We start from the raw sequence: 20,748 nt of genomic DNA, 5'->3' as shown, positions 1-20,748 counted from the left end.
ACACTCCGAACTGTCGTCGACGAAATTAGGTCGCCTGCTAATGCACCGACACTGAAGGCTCATTATTTTAAATAACGCGGGCGGCATCTTTCTTCTTTAGAGACCTTAATTTTACTCTTGGGTTCCCGGCACTACAGGTGTGGTCCCAGTCCCTTCGCAATTTATCGTATTTTTGTGCTCTTTTCTGGAAAGCTACGTGGTCGATGGGTTACAGATTAAACTCACAGTGGGTGGTCAACGTTGGTCGGTCACATTACGTGAAGACGCTGTTTATACGGTCTGACGTTGCGGATGTCAAAAAATGGTTCAAATGGCTCTGAGCACTATGGGACTCAACTGCTGTGGTCATAAGTCCCCTAGAACTTAGAACTACTTAAACCTAACTAACCTAAGGACAGCACACAACACCCAGCCATCACGAGGCAGAGAAAATCCCTGACCCCGCCGGGAATCGAACCCGGGAACCCGGGCGTGGGAAGCGAGAACGCTACCGCACGACCACGAGATGCGGGCTGCGGATGTCATTTCAGTGATGAAACCAGTATCAGATGCCAACAGCTTTTAAAGAGCTGCAGGCTCAGCAATACACGGTCGATAGACCCGGTCATTTTGTTGCAGTGAACATTGATTACGTAGTGGAAAGCTAATTTGTATGTTTGGAGTCCTATTAGTCAGCTTGACGGAGTTCTCGTCGCCTTATTGTTATGCTTCTGCCGTTGTTGTTGTGTGACTCGCAGCAACAATGTGCAGTTACGAATGCTGAGTTATATCGGAAACGATATGTTAACGCGGTCGTGCTGTGACGAGTGTTACATCTGAAACGCTACGTCAACGTGGTCGTGCTGTGAGCCGTATTCCGTTGGCTAAGCTTATTTAGTATTTCTCATCACAGGTGAAATTCTAGCAAGGAACATATTTGTAATGTGTCTCAAACGTATCGTTGAACATCTTGAAAAAAAACAGTGATGGCAAACACCCGTAGTGCCGGGAACCCAAGAGTAAAATTAAGGGCTCTACGGAAGAAAGATGCCGCCCGCGTTATTTAAAATAATGAGCCTTCCGTACTAGATAGGGTTGATAGAAGATATAGAGAAGATCCAACGGAGAGCAGCGCGCTTCGTTACAGGATCATTTAGTAATCGCGAAAGCGTTAAGGAGATGATAGATAAACTCCAGTGGAAGACTCTGCAGGAGAGACGTTCAGTAGCTCGGTACGGGCTTTTGTTGAAGTTTCGAGAACATACCTTCACCGAGGAGTCAAGCAGTATATTGCTCCCTCCTACGTATATCTCGCGAAGAGACCATGAGGATAAAGTCAGAGAGATTAGAGCCCACACAGAGGCAAACCGAAAATCCTTCTTAGCACGAACAATACGAGACTGGAATACAAGGGAGAACCGATAGAGGTACTCAAGGTACCCTCCGCCACACACCGTTAGGTGACTTGCGGAGTATTGATGTAGATGTAGATGCAGATGGGTTGTTCAAATGGTGGAAGACATGGTCACAACGGAGAACTTATAATAAATGCACTGGGGTGGTATTTAAATAAGAAACTCTTTTATTATACTTAAGAGACTAGTCAAGTAAAAAGTGTATCGTAAGAGCTATATTACATCATCACATAAACGCACTACGTGGCAGATCTTCCATGGGGAATGATACTCAGTTGTCGCGAAAGCGTAACCGCTCGAGTGAAACACAGACCCGGAGGAAAACATGGTCAACCATAATAAACTAAGTCACATGTTACGTCTTTTTATGCGCTTTTAACTATAATAAGTGTCACGTACGACTCTCATTTGAAATATTCAGCCTGGTGATATGGTAGTATAACGGACATAACGCGTTGGGAAACGAGGTTATGGGCTGGGCAGCAACTCCATCAAGGGCGAGATCACCTCGCCACTACGTCTGCAGCCATAAATTGTGGCGCTAAATTGAGTCTGCACGAACTCTCGTAGAAACTCTCCGTACATGTTTCGTTTGCATCGAGAACACGTTCTCGCATCTGTCAGGCCAGTGGGCATAAAATGCAGACTGTGTGTGCGTGTGTGTGTAACAGCATTTGCTGTTCCACTTGTACCGGAGAAACTAAAAGACACCGCGGTGCCATATTCTTCATTAACTTGTTGCAGACATTACTATGTCCGAGTTGTTAGTGTACGTGGGAGCGCTCTGGTGTGTTCATGTGGGCGTACAAATGACGTTTGTGTTATGCTGTGCGTACCGCGTACGTAACCTTTCAGTCCGACTCTTTTTGGAGGCACGCTTTTAATTTTTCAGAAATTTTCCTAAGGCAACACGTTTGTGACAACATGAACTCAAATCGGTTAAGATGACGTTGTTTTTTTTTTTTGTAATTTTACAGGTTGCTCCAAAGAACATTAATATCTCATTTTATTGATTTATTCACAAGAATGCTGAATCATATTATACAACCGTAAATAGCTGTGGCTATATCAGAAGATTTGCAGGATACTTTGATTGTACTTTTTTTCAGTGACGCGCAGATGTAGACGGTGAAAAGGAGATGTTTATCGAAAAACAACATACTCCATACTCGTATGATCAGTTTTAGTAATGACAACATTTTCGTCACACAAGAATTATTGTTTACGAGGGACATATTTTAACTTGATAGTTTCTTGCAACTTTCCACCAGGATACGATGATATGACACAGTACAACTTTATTCCTTGTTAGCTTCTGAAATGTCCTGCGTATTCCGAGACAAAAATAAATTCCAGAGCTTAAGGCCATGTATAAAAATACGAATAGATCTGAAATCCCGAAACTCAAGGCACAAGATCGAGAATGTGTGATGGGAGAACTTCAGAGTGAGAAATACTACCGTAGTTAAAACAGATAAAGTGCTTTACGATGAAATGTGAAAAATTAACTTACCATTTAGATTATTAAGTTCAGAAGTTGTGTTCTTTTAGCGATATCCTTTATTACGTACACCGAAGGGGTCTTGCACATTTTCCTGTGGCATCACTGAGGTTATTTCTGTGTCTGTACATGGTTCGCCGTGTGATTCTGATTTGAAATGAATAAACTCATCCCTCGGTTTATCCACTGTATGAGTGTATGTTTTACAATTTTTGTAAATAGCTTTGTGGCCCACAACTATACTCAAAATATTTTATTTTTGAAGGAAAACCTAATTACTTTCGTTGCAATGTTTACATAGCTGAAGCTTAATCAAAATAAGGCAGATTTCATGCTTCAGTTCAGACTCTTTTTACTTCACGTGATTTAGAAATGTGTTTCTACAGTAGCTGTCAAATATATAACATTACTGTACGCGCTCACGAGACCTAGAAAATTTCCTCCCTTCAGAAAGCTTCTGTTGAAGAAACCAAATTGCTCTCATAAGTTGGTTCAATTAGTTACACGTGTTCCATAAATACTGTCGGCAATACGTCGTAATAATGTGAAACGAATCACATTGTAAGTTATTTTAACGTACTTTATCTTCGGGAATCTGCACCTATTGCTGTTTTATAGATAATAATGCAAAGTAGGGAACCTATTGGATCTAAATAGGACAGACAAGTAAGTAATGATCAGAAACAGTTTTATGAGTCGAAAAAGCAGTGGGCGAGAAAAAGCAACAAACGACAACACCGTTTATCTTTACGGCTAAAATTCCGCTCTATAGATTTTTTTGTAGATGTTCAGAAGTAAATTTGAGCAACGTGAACAGCTAATGCGTGGGAGCCGATCACGGAGCTGACAAAATGCGCAAGACTCCAAACAGACCACATTAAATTAGAAAACACTTATCACCATCGATAGAGAGGATTTTGATTGTGGGTTATGATAGTTACAAAGAATAGTGTGTGATGAACTTGTTTCCATCCAATTTTTTCGTGTCACCAGCCTTCTGACTGGCTTGAATTCCTCTCCAGTGCCAACCTCTTCATCTCAGAGTAGCACTTGCAACTGCGTCCTCAATAAATTGTATGCATTGCAATCTCTGCAAATCCTTAGGTACCATGGAAGTTATTTCCTGATGTGTTAACACCTGCCCTTCTTCTTGTTAGTCTTTCCCATATGTTCCTTTCTTCGCCGATTCTGTGGATAACCTCCACATTCCTTACTTTATGAGTCCAAATAAATTTCAACATTCTTCTGTAGCACCACTCTGTAAATATTTCGATTCTCTGTTGTTCCGGTTTTCCCACAGTCCATGTTTCACAACCATACCTATAATGCTATGCTCCAAAAGTACATTCTCAGAAATTTCTTCCTCAAATTAAGGCCTATATTTGATATTAGTAGACTTGTCTTGGCCAGAATTGCCTTTTTGCCAATATTAGTTTGCTTTTTCCCTTACTTCGTCGGTCATGAATTATTTTGCTTCCAACGTAGCAAAATTCCGTAGCTTCTCTACTTTGGGATTATCAATTTTGATGTTAAGCTTCTCACTATTCTCATTTCTGATACTTCTCATTACCTTCGTCTTTCTTCAGTTTATTGTCAATCCGTATTCAATACTCATTAGACTGTTCATTCCACTCAGCAGATCCAGTAGTTCTTCGCCAGCACTGAGGTTAGCAATCACCTGAATTTTAATCTCAGCCTTGAAGCGTTCTTTTAGTTCCGTCAATCTTCTTTGATGTATAGATCCATTGTTAGAAAATGTGGAGGAGTAGTGTTTGTGGTCCAGTTAATACACTAGAAGTAGAGCGTTACCTCAGCTGCACAATGTTATGATAGCAATTGGACCGTAGCCTTCCTGGAAGGAATAGTCTCGACATTCATCTGCAGTACCTTAGTAAGTGGGCTGCTTCTGTGTTGGCAGCGCTGTGTAGCGCTTTGCATTGGATCTCTGACTGCGCTTTCTTTATAAGAGACTCTGTGGCTGGTTGGACTCGTTGGAAGTTAATCGCCAGTAGTGTTGGGCAGTTGGAAGTTAGTCGCCAGCAGTGATGTAAGTACTGTTGAGCAGTTGGAAGTTAGTCGCCAGCAGTGATGGAAGTACTGTTGGGCAGTTGGAGGTGAACGGCCAGCAGTGATGGATGTTAAATGTGAGAAGTTAGCATTGATGGAGGATAGAGGTCTGAAGTGTTAGCGTAGGCTAACGATCTGGAAGCTGAAAATTATTCATGATCATATAGCCGGCCGCGGTGGCCGTGCGGTTCTGGCGCTGCAGTCCGGAACCGCGGGACTGCTACGGTCGCAGGTTCGAATCCTGCCTCGGGCATGGGTGTGTGTGATGTCCTTAGGTTAGTTAGGTTTAATTAGTTCTAAGTTCTAGGGGACTTATGACCTAAGATGTTGAGTCCCATAGTGCTCAGAGCCATTTGAACCATGATCATATATATGTCACATTATTAAGGTAAAAATACATTATTTGGTTTGCAACAAAATCTTTCCTTTGCTAAGCATATACCTATTAGTAGTTAGTGGCTTTAGTAGTTAGAATCTTTTATTTAGCTGGCAGTATTGACGCTCGCTGTATTGCAGTAGTTCGCGGAATGAAGATTTTTGTGAGGTAAGTACTTAATGAAATGTATAGGTTATTGTTAAGATTTCCTTTTGGTTAGGGCCATTCTTTTGAATTAATTATTTGAAGTCAGATTGTAATTTTTTTGAGCGGTCAGATTGCGTTGCGCTAGGATATTGTGGGCCTCAGTCATTCAGCAATTTAAGTACAGACTCACTCATTTAAATATAGAAGTTTCACCTTTAGTTAGAATAGATTTTCTTGGATGAAACAGAAGAGCCAGGGTGGTGAGAAACAGTCTGAAAAGCTTTTTAAGGGTGTTTCAGGGTAGACCGTGCTGAGAAATAATTGTTACGAAAAAATTCGATACGTTGCGGCTTTTCCGAATTCAAAATGGTTCAAATGGCTCTGAGCACTATGGGACTTAACATCTGTGGTCATCAGTCCCCTAGAACTTAGAACTACTTAAACCTAACTGACCTAAGGACGTCACACACATCCATGCCCGAGGCAGAATTCGAACCTGCGACCGGAGCGGTCACGCGGTTCCAGACTGAAGCGCCTAGACCGCACGGCCACATCGGCCGGCTTTTCCGAATTAATTAGGATTGAAATTAGCCAGGTAGGCCGTTGCGCGAGCAAATTGAAGCGGCCCACCAGAGACATTGTCACCAAGCGTGATCATCGTCTGGTTTCCTTAAACACAACATGAGAGCGATACAAAAACTGGATACGGGACGGTAGTAAGGTTAGAACCCTAGCCAGAGGCTGAGCAGTCTCGTGCGCTAACATCTGACGCTAATTGTACCCTGCGGGTCGCGTGAGTTTATACCCGTCAATTTACTATATCTTTCTAGACCTGTGTAAAATGAGGCTATACTTAATAAAACACTATCAATAGTCTCGACGGAAGTGAGACCAATATGTGCTGAGCTAGCTGTTACCATTGCCGTTTCCAAGTCTGTGTTAACGCAGTTCACAATCCTGGTAAGACATAGTTTATAACGACAGATAAAAATCTTAAGGTGCACATTATTGTGACTAATCAACAGCGGTGCTTTCATGCTCACGTCGTGTTCTGGTCCCAACATTTACTTACTGTATTCTCCTCACTATAATTCCCTCTTCTGCCTAAACCTTAGGGAAGAGATGTATCCGTATCTGAGTCTTGTAGTAGTTATGTAGGGGCTGGTGATCTCGAACTCTTTCCTTAGCGCTTCCCAGCATTCTTGATCCTTTCCTAAGTTTTCTTCCACTTCGGATGTCATAGCTGCATTCTATTTCTTGTTGTTTATTGTGTCTAAATGGCTCTGAGCACTATGGGACTTAACATCTGTGGTCATCAGTCCTCTAGAACTTAGAACTACTTAAACCTAACTAACCTGAGGACATCACACACATCCATGCCCGAGGCAGGATTCGAACCTGGAGACCGTAGTGGTCGTGCGGATCCAGACTGTAGCGCCAAGAACCGCTCGGCCACATCGGCCGGCTTGTTGTGTCTACAAGTATCAGTTTTGACGTTTGATGAAACCCGTTTCCTGAGTAACAAACACTTAGCAAAACAACTTCCTTCTTTCCAGCCATCGTGCAGACCACATCTCGCTCCCCATCATTCCTCCTGTCTAATCGCTTTAAGTTTCTTTCTGGCTCTATGTCTATCTCCTAAGACACTCTTTTTCACAGTAAAATCCCTCTCCTCCCCCCACTCCCAAGTTGTGAAATTAAGTAATGCACAATTAATAACAAACAGCTCCACTTTGTTTTTTTCGAGATATCTCGTTCTTGTCAATTGTAGAAAATACATCGTAAAACATAGCTGAAATTAGCATACATCTCTACGCACCGATGCCAACGTCCTTGCCGCAGTGGTAACACCGGTTCCCGTCAGATCACCGAAGTTAAGCTCTGTCGGGCTGGGCTAGCACTTTGATGGGTGACCATCCGGTCTGCCGAGTGTTGTTGGCAAGTGGGGTCCACTCAGCCCTTGTGAGGCAAACTGAGGAGCTACTTGATAAAGAAGTAGTGCCTCCGGTCTCGGAAAGTGACACACGGCCGGGAGAGCGGTGTGCTGACCACGTGCCCCTCCATATCCGCATCCAGTGACGCCTGTGGGCTGAGGATGACACGCCGGCCGGTCGGACCGTTGGGCCTTCATGGCTTGTTCGGGACGAGTTTCGTTTCTACGCACCAATGTATGACATTCGTTACATAACAGATTAGAGAACAGATGTTTTTCAACAAAAGGCAAAACACACTATGTTGCTGAAGTACCACTTAATATCAGCTAAGAACCAAAGAGAGCAAACTAATTAAACATTTCTGGAAGGCAACTATTAACAGACGTCAAGTAATGTATAAAATGCATTTTTAAATCCCTGCTGCTCTGTTTACGCATGTTATTAGTACGTTTGCCTTTAAAACTCTTCTGTGGTATACTGGAATTCATGACATGCTCTGCACATGAGACGTGGCCATTATTTAAGTAATGACAGGTGTGATATTGTCGCCTACACTGTTTTAACCCTAATTCATGAAGACGGTCTGTGACTGAAACGGGTCGATCTTTTGGTTTTTAAATAAAAAATCAGCTGGTGGTCAAATATACATTTTATACAAATTAAAACTGTAAAAGTTTCGTGTTTTCAAGTGAATTTTGTTCTTTTCGATTTTCATGTTTTACATCTGATACGCTTAGTATCAGTGTTGTAGTATACGCAAAATATGAGCCTTTCCTGTGACATTTCACAGAATGCCAAAACAGTAAATCCTCAACAAGAACAGACATTAATGTTATATACTCAACGGATCATACTGAAGTTACTTACTTTATGCTACTACACTTCATTCGATGGCTACCTTTAGTATAAACTGAATATGAAGCACACCCTCCTAAGAGTTGTCAGGCGGCTTTTCTCCAGTGTTCCGGCAGATACAGTATCTACAGTTCCGTTTTCGCTGTGTGTAGCTGGAGTCAGCCCAAGCAAATATTCCTAATCACGTCTTCCATGCGACGCTCAGTGTCCACGGAATGCGTCAGTTTGCTCCCAGTTACAAATAAAATGACTTTTAAAGCAGAATTTTATGTGACCATTCGATAGAGCGATCCAAAATTAGTCTAGTGCGATACTTCTTTTATCGATATATTTATAAACAGGAACAACAAAACACAAAGAATAACCGGTAACCTTCGGCGACAGCACTTCTCTGGCCGGCGCTGACTGCTACTGCCGTGCAACAGCACTACTCAGTCGCTGCTAGAGTACTGGTTATTCTGCCCTGTTAGTACATATTGCTAAAAAAATGTCGCACTAGAGTATTTGGGACCACTCTAGCGAATGGGTATGCAAAATTTGGCTTTAGAAATAATTTTGTTTGTAACGAGAAACAATCCAAAGCTTTCTACCGACACTGAATGTCGCATGAAAGGCGTGATGAGGGGTATTTGGGCTGAGTCCATCTGCACATTGCAAAAAATGAGATTGAAAATAATTGTCGAAGCATCAGAGTAAATTAGCGTGACGATTCTTGTACATGCGCTAGGTGAACGAATCACACTGAATCCTGTAGGTCATAATTTCACTTCTCCCCACATACAGATTAGTGTTATGACATATCCTATTGTGTGTACATAAATTGAAGTTACAATATTGTATGTATTGTATTGTATGTGGATCGGGGACATTGAAACGACGGAGAGGCTCCGTGCCCGCCGCATCCGCAGTGGTCCACAACCCCACGACGACTACCACAGTCCACTTCACGCCTCCGCCGCCCCACACCGAACCCAAGGTTATTGTGCGGTTCGGCCCCCGGTGGACCCCCCCCCCCTAGGGAACGTCCCACACAAGACGAGTGTAACTCCTATGTTTGCGTGGTAGGGTAATGGTGGTGTACGCGTACGCGGAGAACTTGTTTGCGCAGCAACCGCCGACATAGTGTAACTGAGGCGGAATAAGGTGAACCAGCCCGCATTCGCCGAGGCAGATGGAAAACCGCCTGAAAACCATCCACAGACTGGCCGGTTCACCGGACCTCCACACAAATCAACCGAGCGGATCTGTGCCGGGGACCAGGCGCTCCTTTCCGCACGGAGAGCCGTGTGTTAGACCGCACGGCCAACCGGGCGGGCAGTTACAATATTACTTGCACTGGCTTCAAAATCTTGCATGACACTCGTCAATATGTCGTGAGAATACTGGCAGCTTGTAATGAAATGTACTCTGCAATTTAAGTTTATTTTCAAATGGTTACTTGAACGTAAATAGAATGAAAACTATTTCTATAGACAGTACGTTATCATTATTTCCATTGTTTTCGTAGCGTCACAAACTTGTACAAAAAAATGGTTCAAATGGCTCTGAGCACTATGGGACTTAACATCTGAGGTCATCAGTCCCCTAGAACTTAGAACTACTTAAAACTAACTAACGTAACGACATCACACACATCAGTGCGCGGGGCAGGATTCGAACCTGCGACCGTAGCGTCGGGCGGTTCCAACTGAAGCGCCTAGAACCGCTCGGCCACTCTGGCCGGCAAACTTGTCCATAAATTATAGAAAGCAACTATGACTGAGCATCTGCCACAGTATATAAAAGCAATTTTGCCTGATGTCGTATCGAAGATGTTAAAATACTTGGAATAATCATACAGTACAGGCTTACACGGCTTTTTACGTCCCTCCTGATTTTTGTTCTGTGAGCATTAGGCCGTCGTCTGTGGCATGTTTCTTTACCTAACGTTCTATCTCCTCACTTTGGAACATAAAAAGAGGCTATGATGATGCAGTTAGTATTTCGAAACTGAAACAAGCTCAACTAGCCGAACTATTTGCAACGGTCCGGTCGTGACGTCATCAGACCTCTGCTAAGTTTGTGGAGTCTCGTCGATGCGTTTTATGGTGCTTCTGACAGTGCGGGAGAGTTGACGTTATTGGCTATGTTGAGCACTAAGGCCTAAAGTTTGGCTTAAAGAGCACAAGAGCAATTATTGTCTGGATAACAATATAAATCGACAGTAGCATATCATGCGCTGGTACCTGCAAATCACAAAAATCTGTTTCCCCGATGCTATAGTTTCGTCAAGTCCAGTTCTTACTTACGTTAGGCTGATCGGAGAGATCATGGAAATTCAACAGCGCAAAAACAGCTTTAACAGAAAAGACGAAGGATTGAAATTAGACAAGTTGTGGGCCTTAATGCTCAAGAAAACTTAGTGCCAACTCTTCCGTGGTACGAGCTCCTTAACAATCTTTAGCAGCAGTCTGATGACGTCAGGAGCAGACTGTTGCGCGACTGGCTACGAAATAGTTCGCCTTACTAGCTTATTTAAGACTGAAAATACTAACTGCGTCTTTGTAGTATATGACGATATCTCCAGCAGTTGAAGACGAAATGTTAAACATAGATACGTGCCGTAGTTAGACCACATAACGAAAATCACCAAGGTCTTAAAACAATATTGATACCAGTTGTGAGATAGTAATTAGTGTTTGTTTCATTCTGTTTGATATAGTATGCAATCTAAAGTTGTTTTAAGAAGATATAATTTTATGAAGAACAAGACGAATCTTTTCTGCGTGTAAGCATTGTTTCCATTGCGAGCTATATACTGCTGAGCCCATTCTCAGTTAAATTTCAAGAAAGTACTGCGTCTTGCTTTTCACCTATTCGATGAAAATAGAATAAACTGCGCAACTCATTGCGGAATTACGCGGGTAGATCATCTTCCTTGTTTATTCTTGTGATTTCCCATTCCTCGTTATTAACTCATACATTACGAGTGCTTAGTTGGTATCAGAAAAAACACGTCAGAGCTGTAGCGTATGGTGAATGTAGTGATTGAACAGCTAATTTTCCACCAGATAAGGCACTGTATCCCACATGGGCGGTATCAGTTTACTTGGCATCGTTTCACGTTATCTTAATGAAACACATTGGTTAGGTACAACTCGTAACAGGATAACATCAAAGCAAAATCCGACGCTTAGCCCTCATATGTCAAGAAGAACGATTACGTCGTGGATAAATATTGGTTTATTGGTCGACGTCATCCGAGGTCTACTAAGAACGTAGCTTATATAGGAATCGATGCAGTTGCTAAGGATAGCAGCGAATTGCGTCATGTGCAAAAACTGCGACATTTATAAGCATTTGACGGTGTACAGTGTAAGGTGGTTATCAAAATACTAATAGTGCACGTGTATGTTAACACATTCGACGAAAAGCCTTGTATATATTTATTTTACTCGGTTTCAGGTAGAGCCCATTTCAACAGATACAATTATTGCACGTTATGATAAAACAGGACATTAGTCTGATTTCATTACAAAAATAAAACATATTTAAACGAGATAAGATGTTAACAAAGTAAAAACCTGACTGCAACATTACAAAAAAGCCATGATAATTTGTCATTAAATCCAGTAACATACTTACATAATAAAACGTTAAAGTTATCTTCTTATTTTAAAGTACCCATTTACAGAGACGAATGAAATGACAAATACATTTGGCCATGGATCTATTCCTGGAACTAGCAGCTGCTCTAAGAGAAAAATAGTCCTTCATTTTTAAAATATTGTACAGTGTAATTGCTCGTGTATGATGACATTTAACACATCCTATGAATATATCTACAAGTCCTCGTCAACGAGGCAGGTCTCACATCTTCGAGATAATGTCTCGTTTTATTGGTATTTATGTGACCTGCTCTTAGTCTGTTAAAAGTAACTGTCTATTTTCTCGTGAGCACCAGTCTGAGAAACCAAAGGTGGCGTGGAATCGCCCAATATTGTATGACTCTGATGTTACGGTCTATGTCCACTAATTTTATCCACCCTGATTTTGCTTGGCTGGTTAGTGTATTAAGAAAATCGCTGTGTGGTAGGGGTATGTCGATGGGAAGTAGATGTTGCACCATTTTCGCCAATTGGTCTGCACGTTCAATGCCCCTAGTTCTATGTTTATATCTACATCTACATCGATATTCCGAAATCCATCCTATGGCGCGTGGCGAAGCGTACCCCGTACCACTACTGTCATTTGCTATCTTGTTCCACTCGCAGATTGAACGATGGTAAAAACGACTCTCTACAGGATGGTCCATTGATCGTGACCGGGCCAAATATCTCATGAAATAAGCGTCAAACGAAAAAAACTACAAAGAACGAAACTTGTCTAGCTTGAAGGGGGAAACCAGATGGCGCTATGGTTGGCCCGCTAGATGGCGCTGCCATAGGTCAAACGGATATCAACTGAGTTTTTTTAAGTAGGAACCACCATGTTTTATTATATATTCGTATTATTACATAGTACGTAAAGAAATATGAATGTTTTAGTTGGACCACTTTTTTCGCTTTGTGATAGATTTCGCTGTAATAGTCACAAACACATAGCTCACAATTTTAGACGAACAGTTGATAACAGGTTGGTTTTTTAAATTAAAATACAGAACGTAGGTACGTTTGAACATTTTATTTCGGTTGTTCCAATGTGATACATGTACCTCTGTGAACTTGTCATTTCTTAGAACGCATGCTGTTACAGCGTGATTACCTGTAAATACCACACTAATGCAATAAATGGTCAAAATGATGTCCGATCAACCTCAATGCATTTGGCAATACGTTTAACGACATTCCTCTCAACAGCGAGTAGTTCGCCTTCCGTAATGTTGGCACATGCATTGACAATGCGCTGACGCATGTTGTCAGGCGTTGTCGGTGGATCACGATACCAAATATCCTCCAACTTTCCCCACATAAAGAAATCCGGGGACGCGAGATCCGGTGAACGTGCGGGCCATGGTATGGTGCTTCGACGACCAATCCACCTGTCATGAAATATGCTATTCAATACCGCTTCAACAGCACGCGAGCGATGTGCCGGACATCCATCATGTTGGAAGTACATCGCCATTCTGCAATGAAACATCTTGTTGTAACATCGGTAGAACAATAGGTTGGAAATCAGCATACATTGCACCATTTAGATTGCCATCGATAAAATGGGGGCCAATTATCCTTCCTCCCAAAATGCCGCACCATATATTAACCCGCCAAGGTCGCTGATGTTCCACTTGTCGCAGCCATCGTGGATTTTCCGTTGCCCAATAGTGCATATTACGCCGGTTTAGGTTACCGCTGTTGGTGAGTGACGCTTCATCGCTAAATAGAACGCGTGCATAAAATCTGTCATCGTCCCGTAATTTCTCTTGTGCACAGTGGCAGAACTGTACACGACGTTCAAAGTCGTCGCCATGCAATTCCTGGTGCATAGAAATATGGTACGGGTGCAATCTATGTTGATGTAGCATTCGCAACACCGACGTTTTTGAGATTCCCAATTCTCGCACACTTTGTCTGCTACTGATGTACTGATTAACCGCGACAGCAGATAAAACACCTACTTGGGCTTCATCATTTGTTGCAGGTCGTGGTCGACGTTTCACATGTGGCTGAACACTTATGTTTCCTTAAATAACGTAGCTATCCGGCGAACGGTCCGGGCACTTAGATGATGTCCAGGATACCGAGCAGCATACATAGCACACGCCCGTTGGGCATTTTGCTCACAATAGCCATATATCAACACGATATCGACCTTTTCCGCAATTGTTAAACGGTCCATTCTAACACGGGTAGTGTATGACGAAGCAAATACCGTCCGCACTGGCGGAATGTTACGTGATACCACGTACTTATACGTTTGTGACTATAACAGCGCCATCTATCACAAAGCGAAAAAAGTGGTCCAACCAAAACATTCATATTTCTTTACGTACTACACGAATATGTAATAAAAATGGGGGATCCTATTTAAAAAAAAAGGCAGTTGATATCCATTTGACCTATGGCAGCGCCATCTAGCGGGCCAACTATAGCGCCATCTGGTTTACCCTTTCAAGCTATACGAGTTTCGTTCTTTGTAGCTTTCGTTTGATGCTTATTTCGTGAGATATTTGGCCCGGTCACTATCAATGGACCACCTGTATATGCCTCCGCAAGAGCGCTTATTTGTTTTATCTTATGTTCGGGGTCCTTGTGCGCAGTGTATGTTGGAGATAACAGAACCGTTGTGCAGTCAGCTTGAAATGCCGGTTCTCAAAATTTTCTCAATAGCATTCCTCGAAAAAAAAAAATATCGCCTTCCCTCCAGGGATTCCCATTTGAGGTCCCGAAGCACCTCTGTAACACTTGGGTGTTGTTAGAACCTAGCAGTAACAAATCCAACAGGCTGCCTGTGAATTGCTTTGATGTCTTCCTTCAGTCCGACCTGGCCACGTATCCCAAACACTCGAGCAGTTCTCAGGAATCAGTGCACTAGCGTCCTGTACGCAGTCTCGTTTGCATGTGAACCTTAGTTTCCTGAAACTGACCCAATAAACGGAAGTCGACTATTCGTCTTTCCTACCACAATCCTCACATGCTCGTTCCATTTCATGTCGCTTTGCAACATTGCACCCAGATATTTAAACGACGGGACTGCGCCAGTCAGGACACTTCTAATGCTGTATCCGAATATTACGGGTTTGTTTATTTACTCATCTGCATTCATTTACATTTTCCTACATTTAGAGCTACCTGCCACTCATCACATCAACTAGAAATTGTGTCTAAGTCGTCTTGTATCCTCCTACAGTTACTCAACGACGATACATTTACTGTGTACCACAGCATCATCAGCAAACAACCGCAGATTGCTGCCCACCCTGTCCGCCAAATCATTTACGTATATAGAGAATAACAGCGGTTCTATCACATTCCCCTGGGACACTCCTGACGATACCCTTGTCTCCGACGAACATTCGTCGTCGAGGACAACACACTGGGTTCTACAACTTAAGAAGTCTTCGAGCCACTCACATATCTGTGAACCTATTCCACATGTTCGTACCTTCTGTAACACCCTGTAGTGGGGCACCGTGTCTAACGCTTTTCGGAAATCTGGAAATACGTCTATAGTTAAACCGGGCGTGAGTCGTGCTCCGGTAGCTCAGTTGGTAGAGCACTTGCCCGCGAAAGGCAAAGGTCCCGAGTTCGAGTCTCGGTCGGGCACACAGTTTTAATCTGCCAGGAAGTTTCATATCAGTGCACACTCCGCTGCAGAGTGAAAATCTCATTCTGGAAACATCCCACAGGCTGTGGCTAAGCCATGTCTTCGCAATATCCTTTCTTTCAGGAGTGCTAGTTCTGCAAGGTTCGCAGGAGAGCTTCTGTAAAGTTTGGAAGGTAGGAGACGAGGTACTGGCAGAAGTAAAGCTGTGAGTACCGGGCGGGAGTCGTGCTTCGGTAGCTCAGTTGGTAGAGCACTTGCCCGCGAAAGGCAAAGGTCCCGAGTTCGAGTCTCGGTCGGGCACACAGTTTTAATCTGCCAGGAAGTTTCATATCAGCGCACACTCCGCTGCAGAGTGAAAATCTCATTCTGGACGTCTATAGTTCGCGGTATAATATGTGAGAAAAGGGAAAGCTCAGTTTCACACGAGCGCTGCTTTCTAAAACAATGCTGATTCGTGGACATAAGCTTCTCGGTCTCAAGAAAATTTATTACTTTCGAACTGAGAAGATGTTTAAGGATTCTGCAGTAAACCAGTTTGAGGGATATTGGTCTGTAATTTTGGGGTTCCGTTCTTCTGCTCTTCTTATACGCAGGAGACACCTGCGCTTGGAACTTGCACTGGGCGAGACATTCGCGATAAGAGCAAGCTAAGTGAGGGCCCATTGCCGTAGAGTAGTCATTCAAAAACCGAACTGGGATTCCATCCGGACCTAGTGACTTATTTGTTCGACACAGGAGACTGTTCGATGGTAAAACGACGGTATGTTTGTACGATTCTTCTGCGTGAACGATTTTTTGAATGCGAAATTTAAAACTTCGCCTTTCGTTTCGCTATCTTCAACTGCCGCATCAGACTGGTCAACAGTTTGCTGGATGGAAGCCTTAGACCTGATTAGCGATTATACATAGGACCAGGATTTTCTCGGGTTCTGCCAGAATTTTTGCTAAGGTATGGCGGTGGTAGTAGCTGTTTGCTTCGAACAAAGATCTTTTCACAGGTGCACGAATGTTTACTAACTAGTGCTTGTTGTCGTTTGGACGTTCTCTTTTGAACCGAGAGTGCAGCAACCTCTGCTTCCTCAGCAGTTTCCGAATCTCGTTATTAAACCATGGCGGATCTTTCCCATTCTTAATCCACTTACTAGGAACATAATTCTCCACACCACGATTTACAGTCTCACTAAACTTTGCCCATGATTCCTCTATGTCCATCTTCCTGGAACTAAGCGATGCCGGTTCACTGTCTAAGTGAGATGCTAACAACTGCTTATCAGCTCTTTCTAGTGAAATATTCTTCTAGCCTATTTGACTGATTTTCTAACTTTCGTAATCATAGGTGCTATAACATCATGATTGCTAATCCCCGTTTCTATACTAACGTTGTCGATAAAGTCCAGCTTGTCTGTAGCTACAAGGGTTGAGATGTTTCTATTGCATGTGAGCTGCCGAACTAGGTACTCAAGACAGTTTTCGTAAAAACTGTTCAAAAGTATTGCGCATTACTGTCTATCTGTACCATATGCAATGAATCCATAGACATCCCCGCCTATACTCGTTAGGTTAAAGACACCTCCAGCTAGCAGTGCATGGCCTGGATATTTACGCGCTACTGACCATAGACATTGTTTTAATGACTTTAGAACTGACAGCAAAATTGAGTGGCCGATAAAGAATCCAACACTTAACTTGGTTTCATCTGTTATATGCGGCCAGACAACTTCACTGTCACACTAAGCTTCGACATCAATAGAGACAATATTTTTGTCAACTGCAAAAAACACTCCCCCTCCTGTGTCCTCTAATCTTTCTTTCCGATATACGTTCCATGTCTCGCTAAATACCTCGTAGCCTTCCTCTCAGAGTTTTAGCCAGCTCTCGATACCGGGAATAATTTGAGAGCGAGCACTTTCCTAGAGGGCAGGAAATTCGGAATCTTTCTTACGGATACTTCGACATTTTATTGATAAAATTTTGACAGTGGAAGTGTCTTTACTCTGAACGCGGTTTGACTTCCTTTGCTGCGTATCAACTGGCGAGTTTTCATCAGAGTACCTCAAACTACCGCCTAGCTTAAAAAACCATGTGCACTCCACAAGTACTCTGCTACCCGAGTAGCTGCTTCCTTTGTGTAGCGCACCCCTGACCTATCAAGGGGAGTCCTACAAATCCCCAGTCGATAAGGCAGTTTTAGAAATCTGCAGCCAAGACCGTCACAGAGTCGACAAATCCTTTGGGTGAAACCATCCACTCGGCCGGCCGCAGTGGCCGCGCGGTTCTGGCGCTGCAGTCTGGAACCGCGAGACCGCTACGGTCGCAGGTTCGAATCCTGCCTCGGGCATGGATGTTTGTGATGTCCTTAGGTTAGTTAGATTTAACTAGTTCTAAGTTCTAGGGGACTAATGACCTCAGCAGTTGAGTCCTATAGTGCTCAGAGCCATTTGAACCATTTGAGCCATCCACTCGGCTCCAAATCAAAGGCACCTAATCAACTCTGGGAACAATGCTGCAACTCGCGAACTCTTCTTGCACCCCGCACGTGAGGCCAGCAGTCTTCACAACTTCCGCAAGCCGGCTGTATGAACTGAGAATGGCCTCGGGAGCCTTGCGACAGACATCGTTGGTGCCGACGTGAGCCACAACCTGGCAGACGACTCAACGTGTACGCTTGATAGCCGCAGCAAGGCCGCCTCCACATCTTGTCTGAGGCCACCCGCCAGACAACCGAGTGCAAATCGGCTTCCTATCCAGCACTGAACGCTGCCTGCCTAAGGGTCTCCATAACGCGCCTAATGTTGGAGCTCCCGGTAACTAGTAAACCCTCGCCCCTGTGCTTGCTCGGTCCCTGCTGAAGGAGAGGCCACTTGTTCCTTCACAAGATGAATGGGCGACTTATCCATTGAAGATGAAGCCGTTGACGCAGTTACTTTTCTCGATACACACCGCGCAGTAAGTGCCAAAGGATTAACAACTTTTCCTGAGACTCCTCTCGTAAGCCTTGTACGCTATAGTAGGGGTGGAATTAGATAAATGGTGGAAACAACACACTCGACGACGAGGCATATTTTTGCTCACCAAGTCAAAATACTGTTTTTTAATGAAAATGTTTATTCCGGATGAGCAAGCAGTGAAGGAAACAAAAGAAAAATTCGGAGTAGGTATTAAAATCCATGGAGAAGAAATAAAAACTTTGAGGTTCGCCGATGACATTGTAATTCTGTCAGAGACAGCAAAGGACTTGGAAGAGCAGTTGAACGGAATGGATACTGTCTTGAAGGGAGGATATAAGATGAACATCAACAAAAGCAAAACGAGGATAATGGAATGTAATCGAATTAAATTGGGCGATGCTGAGGGAATTAGATTAGGAAATGAGACACTTAAAGTAGTAAAGGAGTTTTGCTATTTGGGGAGTAAAATAACTCATGATGGTCGAAGTAGAGAGGATATAAAATGTAGACTGGTAATGGCGAGGAAAGCCTTTCTGAAGAAGAGAAATTTGTTAACATCGAGTATAGATTTAAGTGTCAGGAAGTCGTTTCTGAAAGTATTTGTATGGAGTGTAGCCATGTATGGAAGTGAAACATGGACGATAAACAGTTTTGACAAGAAGAGAATAGAAGCTTTCGAAATGTGGTGCTACAGAAGAATGCTGAAGATTAGATGGGTGGATCACATAACTAATGAGGAGGTATTGAATAGGATTGGGGAGAAGAGAAGTTTGTGGCACAACTTGACTAGAAGAAGGGATCGGTTAGTAGGACATGTTCTGAGGCATTAAGGAATCACCAATTTGGTATTGGAGGGCAGCGTGGAGGGTAAAAATCGTAAAGGGAGACCAAGAGATGAATACACCAAGCAGATTCAGAAGGATGTGGGTTGGAGTAGGTACTGGGAGATGAAGAGGCTTGCACAGGATAGAGTAGCATGGAGAGTTGCATCAGTCTCAGGACTGAAGACCACAACAACAACAACAACAACATTCCTTCTTATCCTTAGAGGAACTTTAACTTAGTACTTGTTGCATTTGTAGTGAAAAAGTATAGATTCTTGCTAAAGTTACGCTGTTCAATGTACTCAGGGGTAAATGGTTTCAAGTGTCTGAGTAAAAATATTTTCAAACGATGTGCTCATAATTACGAGATATCGTTTAAATGGTTTTTGCAGTATTAGTTAAGTTAAAGGATTGTTGTTCCTTTTAATTCTTCGAGAATGAAACTAGGGATGATATGATCCGTTAATACGTGTTTTTTCTTAGTATTCGTATTTGCAGTTAATGAAAAAGTCATCTAGGGAAGTCAATATTAGTTGTGGGTATATGGGATCCGCTTGTCTGAACGCTCCTTGAAGTCTGAATTTCCCACTATCTTTATAAATTCTACTGGAAGCAATGGCGCCTTGTTTCTCAAGGGCTCTTAGTAGAAATTATGTTTTAGTAGAGACAAAAACTTTCTCGAAATCTATAAGTACCGCGCAAATTGATATCACGCCATAATTTTGTTTACGACTTGGTGATGGACCATTTTGCTGTACCCATTTTTAAAGATAGCCTTTAGTCTCTCTTGACTGAAATTTAATGTTTTTTTCTTCGATGTAGCTGGTGACGATTCTATTGAATATCTGCTTCATTCGTCTTAGTACCTGAAGTCTCGTCTATCTCATTTCATGTGGAGTTGAATAATTACAGGATTGTTCCAGCTTTGGGAAAATTTATTCCTCCTCCGGCATTCTGTAAATAATTTTGAAAGTTAGTTTTTCTCCAGTTTTAATCACCTGTGTTTTAGATACGGGTAACTTGATCTTTTTGGTTTTACACATCACATTTGACATGAACCATGGACCTTGCCGCTGGTGGGGAGGCTTGCGTGCCTCAGCGATACAGATAGCCGTACCGTAGGTACAACCACAACGGAGGGGTATCTGTTGAGAGGCCAGACAAACGTGTGGTTCCTGAAGAGGGGCAGCAGCCTTTTCAGTAGTTGCAAGGGCAACAGTCTGGATGATTGACTGATCTGGCCTTGTAACAATAACCAAAACGGCCTTGCTGTGCTGGTACTGCGAACGGCTGAAAGCAAGGGGAAACTACGGCCGCAATTTTTCCCGAGGGCATGCAGCCTTACTGTATGATTAAATGATGATGGCGTCCTCTTGGGTAAAATATTCCGGAGGTAAAATAGTCCCCCATTCGGATCTCCGGGCGGGGACTACTCAAGAGGTGGTCGTTATCAGGAG

The 20,748-nt window shown here is 43.0% G+C and overlaps 1 non-coding gene and 1 pseudogene across 1 annotated transcript; both read left to right on the top strand.

Moving 5' to 3' along the window:
• Nucleotides 1-7,308: 7,308 nt before the first annotated feature.
• On the top strand, nt 7,309-7,426 carry LOC126093004 (5S ribosomal RNA; annotated as a pseudogene).
• Nucleotides 7,427-15,444: 8,018 nt separating this feature from the next.
• On the top strand, nt 15,445-15,519 carry Trnas-cga (transfer RNA serine (anticodon CGA)). The gene has a single exon. It is a non-coding gene; the product is annotated as a tRNA-Ser (tRNA).
• Nucleotides 15,520-20,748: the final 5,229 nt, after the last annotated feature.

This window comes from Schistocerca cancellata, chromosome 7, assembly GCF_023864275.1.
Source record: "Schistocerca cancellata isolate TAMUIC-IGC-003103 chromosome 7, iqSchCanc2.1, whole genome shotgun sequence".
NCBI lineage: Eukaryota > Metazoa > Arthropoda > Insecta > Orthoptera > Acrididae > Schistocerca > Schistocerca cancellata.
This window is presented reverse-complemented; position numbering and strand designations above follow the sequence as displayed.